The sequence below is a fragment of the Zea mays genome, chromosome 4, assembly GCF_902167145.1.
Source record: "Zea mays cultivar B73 chromosome 4, Zm-B73-REFERENCE-NAM-5.0, whole genome shotgun sequence".
Classification (NCBI taxonomy): Eukaryota; Viridiplantae; Streptophyta; class Magnoliopsida; order Poales; family Poaceae; genus Zea; species Zea mays.
Genome location: NC_050099.1, coordinates 41,701,589 through 41,710,610, shown reverse-complemented (window position 1 = coordinate 41,710,610; position 9,022 = coordinate 41,701,589).

Here is a 9,022-nt window from a genome sequence, read left to right as displayed (position 1 = left end):
AGCTACATATCTTCACTTTGCAACTCTTCGAGGAGATGGAACTTCAACAAAATCTAGCCTTGCAGGAGCATCCGGTTGCCGATTGCAACACTGATTCTGGCTACTCAAAGATCATCTTCAGGCTTCTAGCTTTCGCTTGGCAGCTAGCTTATTGAAGAAGCATCGATGCCAACGCGCAAACCTTTCTCTTGCGAACTTATCCATGGGTCCCTTCCTTGATTGCTCTTCTAGTGCTTCATCAACGGAACTTGGGTGACCACTTCTCATCCAGAAACTTATAAGCTTCGATGATCCGGTCCTCCATAAGCTTGCTACAGGCCTTCTTCTTTTTCTCCATAGCAGGAACCTTACTGGAATACTACCCCACTTAAAAAGAATGAGGGTAGAACTCTTGAATCTTGGGGATTTGAACTCCTTGAAGTACCACATAACAAGGGTGTTACGAGTCCTTCTGCTGATGTTGCTGCTTGAGTAGGCTGCGGAGGGATGACTGGCACAGGGTTGATTCTGGGAGAACCTTCTTCTTATCTTCTCTTCACTATCTTCTTTTCACTTCTCACTTTTCACTTTTCACTGCCTCTTTCTTTCTCTTTGCCCTTCCCACTGGAGGAGTCTATCGATGAGTATTACCATCATACAGAGGAGGAAACCAAAGACTATGAACCATGTGCAACAGTCTTCAACCCAAGAATCACCAAGCATTGTGATCTTAGGGGCAAGGGAGTGGAAAATGGAGTTGCTTGCAACTTGGCAGAGGGGATTTTATCGGGGCTGTTTTTGCTTTGTGCGAGATGGGAGTTGAGGGAGCTGGTGGGGGGGGGGGGGGTTTATAGGCGAGTGCGGGTGCTCGGGGGGGGGGGGGGGGGGTGGAGTGGTGGTGATGGAGCAGGTGCCACACGGTAGTAGACGCGACAAGGGGAGGGGGGACTTGGTGTTGCCGGCGACGATGGCGGCGGTGGGTGCGCTGCAAAGGGGACGTGGGTGGCGGTAGTGTGCTGCAAAGGGGGGGCGTGGGGTGGTGGTAGTGCGCATGGAGGCGGGCACGCGTGCGAGGGGCACGGGTGAGTGGTGGGGTCAATGACCCTGATGTTTGTGGTCTCTAGTTCCAAGAATATTTGCCTCTCTGTATGGTAATAACTCCTTCTGTCCTCTTTTCCTGTTTACTTTGACTCAGGGGCAGTGCTTTGATTCTCACGGTCGGTCCTTTTGACTGAGCGGCTGGACTGGTTTCTTCTGTAGCTTGTTCCAAGCTTCAAGGGTAAGCTTCTCGGTATCTTCTTGGGTAAGGCACTTTTCTCTTGAGATGGGTTAAGATGAGAATGGAAGCATAAGGTGAGGATTAGATCTAATTTGTGATATATGTTTTTAGAGAAAACCTTTCTTAAAAAAAAAGAAAACACACAAGCTCAGCAATGATAAGCACAAACAAATCGAATGTTTTGAATAAGGGAAGGATAGAGTTTTTCCAAAGCACAGACTACTCAGATTCGGGGGCTAAGCATAACTACTATTGCTTGGCTCCTGAATTGAGAACTATGCTAACCAGGACTTATGAGCACTAACGTTAAAGCATCACATATGCACTCAAAAGGGGACAAAACATCAAGCGAAATTCATTTTGAAATGCCCTAGGGGGCCACATAGTTAGAGTTTTGCAAAACACGAGTCTACACGATTACCTCTCATACATGCAGGGCTCTAGCCAAAGTGAAGGAAGACTTCACTACCCAATGCATGCAGAGGACTGGGCATAACTAACTCAGACCAGACAGCTTCTCTTCTTGCAAGGCTGGCGCACAACTTCAATCTGAGATATCTCCTGGATGGGTCAAGAGGGAGCTGATGTTGATGACTTCTTCTGGCAGCGACTGAGATGGCAGCACGGGGTCGAACTCTTCTTCAAGTTGGACTGGCTCTTGTAGCTCCTCAGAGGGCGGCGGTGCTGGTGGGGTGCTTGCAGCTTCTTCTTCGACTTCAAGGGACGGTGCTGGAATCTTCTTCATGGTGAGGGGCTCAAACAACTCCGACGAGGGATCTTGGGAGGATTCAGGGTGCTCTTGCTTATCCATAGCCTAAGGGAAGACTGGAATTCCTTCCAAGACTATGGCTCCTTTCGGGAGTTCCCAAGCCTTCTTCTCTCCTCTGATAGAGACCGGGTGACCTTCAAGAATCTGGGGGTCTTCAGCTCTCCTGGGTTGAACTGGGTTGGATGGAGCGGGCTCTTGGATCCGCAGGGCTCTACGTTGGTTATGGGTTACCAAGTAGGCCTCCATCAGCTTCTGGACATGCTCATCCTTGGCTTGCTTCAGGGCTTCAACAGCAATGACTTCACGACTTTCCAAGGCAGTTGCACGGGCTTGAGCTGTGGTGAGATCCACATGCAGCTGACGGTTGCGCTTCTCTGCATCTTCTGCTCGGGCAATCATCTGACGGTGGTGCCGAGCCAAGAAATCATACTGTGCATCAAGGGTGAGCAGGTATGCAGTGAGGTACACGACTATGGGGTCGTCCTCAAGCAGCTGCTTCCCTTCTAATGCACGCATCCTGGCCATCCAAACTAGACGGTCTCTCTGAAAGGGCGGAAAGAATCTGAGCGGTGTGTCGGCCACTTCTTCTTCATAGATCTGACACAGGACCCTCAATGCCTTGCGAGCGACGACTTGGCAGGTGTCTTTGAATCTGTGCTCAGCAGTAGTGACACTCCATTCCACATGGTGCAGACTAGATCCAATGTATACAGTCACGACACACTTCTCTGTGCCATGCTCGCCGAACTCACGACCATCATACTCTGGCTGACTCCTGATTCCGAGGCGGACTGTGCATGCTCTCAGCAACTTGGGGAAACCACTTCATTCTGGCAGAAGCTGGTTTGGCACTGAACCTCCATCTGACTTCTGAGAGAAGGAAAGGGGGAAAACATTTTTGAAATGAAGGGATGAGAGCAAGAATTTTATTGAGAAAATAGTTTTGACTCAAAATTTTTTGATCAAGCTAAGGGTTACGTCCTACGGCCAACCTAACAGCTTTGATACCACCTGAAGCGTCCCAATCCTCTAGGACTCAAATGTGATACAATTACTAGTCCCAGGAGGCTAGTAAACACATTTATACATCAGATGATTCCAGATCTGCTTAAACGAGACAAACCTATAAAGGTGGCGAACAACTTTAAGAGTTGGTCCACAACTCGGGACATATCATCAGAGTGGGGCTGAAGCAGCCCGATATACGCAGTGAAGCAATTCAGCGGTCCAACAGCCACAGGCAAGGTTGGGAACAGTCGTAACTCTTACCCGATCTCCTTTTTCTGAAAAACAACAAATAAGCAAGGGTGAGTACAAATGTACTCAGCAGCCCACCTTCACCCGCAGAATGGGGAAATCAGATATAATGCATGGAATATGTGGAGCTTAGGATATTTTGCAGAAACAGCAATATTTTATGCAGAGTTGTTTTGAAAAACATTTTGTATTTTTGCAAAGCGCATCCTCTCCAAAAGGAGCAGGAAGTTTTTCAGTATTATAACAAAATCCCCTGGACTAAACCATCCAGGTATCTCAGCAGTTTCCCACTGGTTTTCCTTTTCAAAAACAGCTACTGGACTTCCCGTCCACCATAGTTCACGGCTCAACCGCCGAACCTTTTAAAAACCACTTTTCTCAAAACCATCTCTTTTTTTGGAAAACAAAACATTAATTGCCATACCATACCAGACTCGTCCATTCCTGTGGACACAGACTATTCGAATAGGTTTTCAAACTCTGCGCAGAGGTGTACACTTTACCCACTAGTCCGGCTCTACGATCTCATGATCAATGAGATCCGAATCCGAATCTCTTTCTTTCCTCGCACGTCCTAACCTTAACGGTTATCCGGAAGGAGTCAGGCCACCGCCATGTCCAAACCGGACAAAACTTTCCCCCTCCTTATCCTCCCGGTGCTCCCCAGCCTTCATAACCCTGGGGTCGGACCGCACGAGTTCAGATTGAGTGACTGCCCACACAGTCTCGAGTGGTTGTACTATTAAAGAGTACAGGTAGTGAAGATGACAAACCGGTCCTTATATGAGGGGACAATCCTTCTGCTCACGCCTAAACCAGCTGAGCCAACACCTTAGGCCCTCCCCTAAACCAGGGAGTCCCTGATTATCCCTACTCAAAGGTGATAAGGGTGAAAACCCTTCATCATACACATTTTGAAAAACATTTTCTTTTGAAAACTCACACCTTTCCTCAAATCATTTGTAACAAATATATCAGGGATTGATTGCGGCAAGCGGCTGGGTGGCCATAATAACTTGTCTCAAAATCATATCATGCATAAAATAACAGGCTGAGGGTTGTGGTTGAAAAATCATGGGTAATTTATGCATCAAAGGGATCCAGTGAGCTTGCCGTGCTTATTCGGCGAAGGGGAGCTCGCGGAACTGGCTTCTGGCTCCACCGCCTAGCGTAGACTCGCGGATCTGGCCTCCACGAGACGGCACGAACGCTCCGATAACTATGCAACATGAACAAGCAAACATACAAACGAGCAAGTATACCAACAAATATTTAGTATAGTGGTCAGAATAGTGATATATGGATGGGTAGAGTCTTGAGTAGAATCTGTGTCATGTTGTGTTGTGATATTACTGGTGGTGGAGCGGAGGTGCTTACCAGGAGGGTGGACTGGAGGCGAAGCGACACTATGCATGTAGCCGGCAGAGCGGAGCAACTGAGTGGGTGGGGTGTTTGCCTTGGCTGAGGGTGTTGAGTGTGTGTGGAGAGGGAGAGGGTAGCTGGGTGTATTTATAGCTGAGTGTATGTGGTGTGGCACAGTGAAGTTCACTGTTGGTGAGGATAGTGATGAATGAATCGTCTGACTTAGTATGGACAGGAGAGTTATAGGCAGAATATGGGACAAGAGTATTTTGGGAGTTTTTCTGGAATATGGACCAGGCTTAAGGGATGACATGGTTGGATAGGGAATAGTTTGATAAGAATTTAGAAACAAGAATTATTGGAATCTGAGTTTGGAAGCCTGGTTCGAAGGAATCTCAAAGTCAAGCGTGCTCAACTTGGGGAAACCTGGGATGGGTGACTAGATGGGAAGTTCCCACTGGAAGGAAAACCACAGTCACCGGAGTTCGTATGATTGGAACATGGGTCTGGCTGGTCTTAGGTGGACTGGACAGCATGATGGATGAGTAGTTGAAATTTGGGATGACTAGATGACCGATGATTAGTAACGATGATTAGTAACGATGAATAGTGGCGATGGAAAAGAAATTATAGATATCATCGATGAATAGTAACGATGATGAATAGTGTATGTGAATAGTAGCAATGAATAGTAATGGTGAATAGTAATGGTGAATAGTGATAGTGAATAGTCGTATGAACGAACGATGAACGATGAATAGGAACTATGAACGAACGGACGAACGATCGAATGATCGGACGAACGAACGATCGGAATTTCGGCAGCATAACGGCAGGAAAAGATTATTTGGACGAACGAACGGACGAACGATCGAATGATCGTACGAATGAACGATCGAATGATCGTACGAACGAACGATCGGAATTTCGGCAGCATAACGGCAGGACAAAGATTATCTGGAAGAACGATGAATAGGGACTATGAACGAACGATGAACGATGAATAGGGACTATGAACGAACGATGAACGATCGAATGATCGAACGAACGAACGATCGGAATTTCGGCAGCATAACGGCAGGACAAAGATTATCTGGAAGAACGATGAATAGGGACTATGAACGAACGATGAACGATGAATAGGAACTATGAACGAACGATGAACGATCGAATGATCGAATGAACGAACGATCGGAATTTCGGCAGCATAACGGTAGGAAAAAGATTATTTGGACGAACGAACGGACGAACGATCGAACGATCAGACGAATGGACGAACGAACCATGAACGATCGGACGAACGATCGAACGATCGGACGAACGAACGAACAAACTAAGAACAGGGGACGAACGATCGAAGAACGATCGAACGATCCTTGTGCTAGTGTGTGCTTGTGTGGAACATGGAGTGGGTGTGTGTGGGGGGGGGGGAGAGAGTTGCCATGAAATGGCTTGGGGTGGGAAGAGAGGAGGCCCTTGCCCCTCTATTTATAGCCATGGTAAGGGGATTAGGGGGAGGGATGAGAGGATTAGTGGGAGGATGAGAGGATTAGTGGGAGATTAGCATGTATTTGTCTTGTATAAGTGAGATTAGCTTGTAGAGCTCACCGTATGACACTGGAGGCATACGTATACGTATGAGCATGAGAAAAGTTACGAAGAAATATTTGTAGGGACTTGAAAAATGATTATAAAGGTATTTCTTAGGAAGAAAATACTTGGAGATATATTGGTGGAATATTTAGGCAATATTTTTGGAAAGAATTTGAGGGGGATCACTGGGGAAATATCTGGGCAGTATTTCTGAAAAGAAATTGAGGGTGATCACTTGGGAAATATTTGTAGGATATTTTGAGGAGGATTTTGGAGAGAATATAGACCACTATATTTTATTTGCTGATATCAACTCGCAAACAAACATTTTGAAATGAAATTTGAAATTCATTTTGAATTTAGAGCGAGTTTGAGAAAATTTCAGGATTTGAATTTTTGGGATGCTACAGACCCTCGGGCTCCTGTGTGTTGATCTGTCCTCGGTCCGGGCAGGCGCTGCGCCTTTCCACGGGATCATCCCCGGAAAGCGCGTCCAGCCCCTCGGACAACTCGACCTTCCCGTCTGTTTCGGAACGCCCTCCAACTTCCGAAGGGAGACCCTCACGTTCGAGGTGGTTGGGTTCCGAGGAACCTACCACGCGGTACTTGGGAGGCCATGCTATGCGAAGTTCATGGCCGTCCCCAACTACACCTACCTCAAGCTCAAGATGCCGGGCCCCAACGGGGTCATCACCGTCGGCCCCACGTACAAACACGCGTTCGAATGCGACATGGAGTGCGTGGAGTACGCCGAGGCCCTCGCCAAATCCGAGGCCCTCATCGCCGACCTGGAGATCCTCTCTAAGGAGGTGCCAGACGTGAAGCATCACGCCGGCAACTTCGAGCCAGCGGAGACGGTTAAGTCCGTCCTCCTCGACCCCAGCAGCGACGCCTCCAAGCAGATCCGGATCGGCTCCGAGCTCGATCCCAAATAGGAAGCAGTGCTCGTCGACTTTCTCCGCGCGAATGCCGACGTCTTCGCGTGGAGTCCCTCGGACATGCCCGGCATACCGAGGGATGTCGCCGAGCACTCGCTGGACATCCGAGCCGGAGCCCGACCCGTCAAGCAGCCTCTGCGCCGATTCGACGAAGAAAAGCGCAGAGCCATAGGCGAGGAGATCCACAAGCTAATGGCAGTAGGGTTCATCAAAGAGGTATTCCATCCCGAATGGCTTGCCAACCCTGTGCTTGTGAGAAAGAAAGGAGGGAAATGGCGGATGTGTGTAGACTACACTGGTCTAAACAAAGCATGTCCGAAGGTTCCCTACCCTCTGCCTCGCATCGATCAAATCGTGGATTCCACTGCTAGGTGCGAAACCCTGTCTTTCCTCGATGCCTACTCAGGGTATCACCAAATCAGGATGAAGGAATCCGACCAGCTCGCGACCTCTTTCATCACGCCCTTCGGCATGTACTGCTATGTCACCATGTCGTTCAGCTTGAGGAATGTGGGGCGACGTACCAGCGGTGCATGAACCATGTGTTCGGCCAACACATTGGCCGAACGGTCGAGGCCTACGTCGATGACATCGTAGTCAAGACGAGGAAAGCCTCCGACCTCCTTTCCGACCTTGAAGTGACATTCCGATGTCTCAAGGCGAAAGGCGTGAAGCTCAATCCCGAAAAGTGTGTCTTCGGGGTGCCCCGAGGCATGCTCTTGGGGTTCATCGTCTCCGAGCGGGGCATCGAAGCCAACCCGGAGAAGATCGCAGCCATCACCAGCATGGGGCCCATCAAGGACTTAAAAGGCTTACAGAGAGTCATGGGATGTCTTGCGGCTCTGAGCCGCTTCATCTCACGCCTCGGCGAAAGAGGCCTGCCTCTGTACCGCCTCTTGAGGAAGGCCGAGTGCTTCACTTGGACCCCTGAGGCCGAGGAAGCCCTCGGAAACCTGAAGGCGCTCCTCACGAATGCGCCCATCTTGGTGCCCCCGCTGCCGGAGAAGCCCTCTTGATCTACGTCGCCGCGACCACCCAGGTGGTTAGCGCCGCGATTGTGGTTGAGAGACGAGAAGAGGGGCATGCATTGCCCGTCCAGAGGCCAGTCTACTTCATCAGCGAGGTACTGTCCGAGACCAAGATCCGCTACCCACAAGTTCAGAAGCTGCTGTACGCGATGATCCTGGCGCGGCGGAAGTTGCGACACTACTTCGAGTCTCATCCGGTAACTGTGGTGTCATCCTTCCCCTGGGGGAGATCATCCAGTGCCGAGAGGCCTCGGGTAGAATCGCAAAGTGGGCGGTGGAAATCATGGGCGAAACAATCTCGTTCGCCCCTCGGAAGGCCATCAAGTCCCAGGTCTTGGCGGACTTCGTGGCTGAATGGGTCGACACCCAGCTCCCAACAGCTCCGATCCAACCGGAGCTCTGGACCATGTTCTTCGACGGGTCGCTGATGAAGACAGGAGCCGGCGCAGGCCTACTCTTCATCTCGCCCCTTGGGAAGCACCTACGCTACGTGCTACGCCTCCATTTCCCGGTGTCCAACAATGTGGCTGAGTACGAGGCTCTGGTCAACGGGTTGCGGATCGCCATCGAGCTAGGGGTCCGACGCCTCGACGCTCGCGGTGACTCGCAGCTCGTCATCGACCAAGTCATGAAGAACTCCCACTGCCGCGACCCGAAGATGGAGGCCTACTGCGATGAGGTTCGGCGCCTGGAAGACAAGTTCTACGGGCTCGAGCTCAACCACGTCGCCCGGCGCTACAACGAGACTGCGGACGAGCTGGCTAAAATAGCCTCGGGGCGAACAAAGGTTCCCCCGGACGTCTTCTCCCGAGACCTG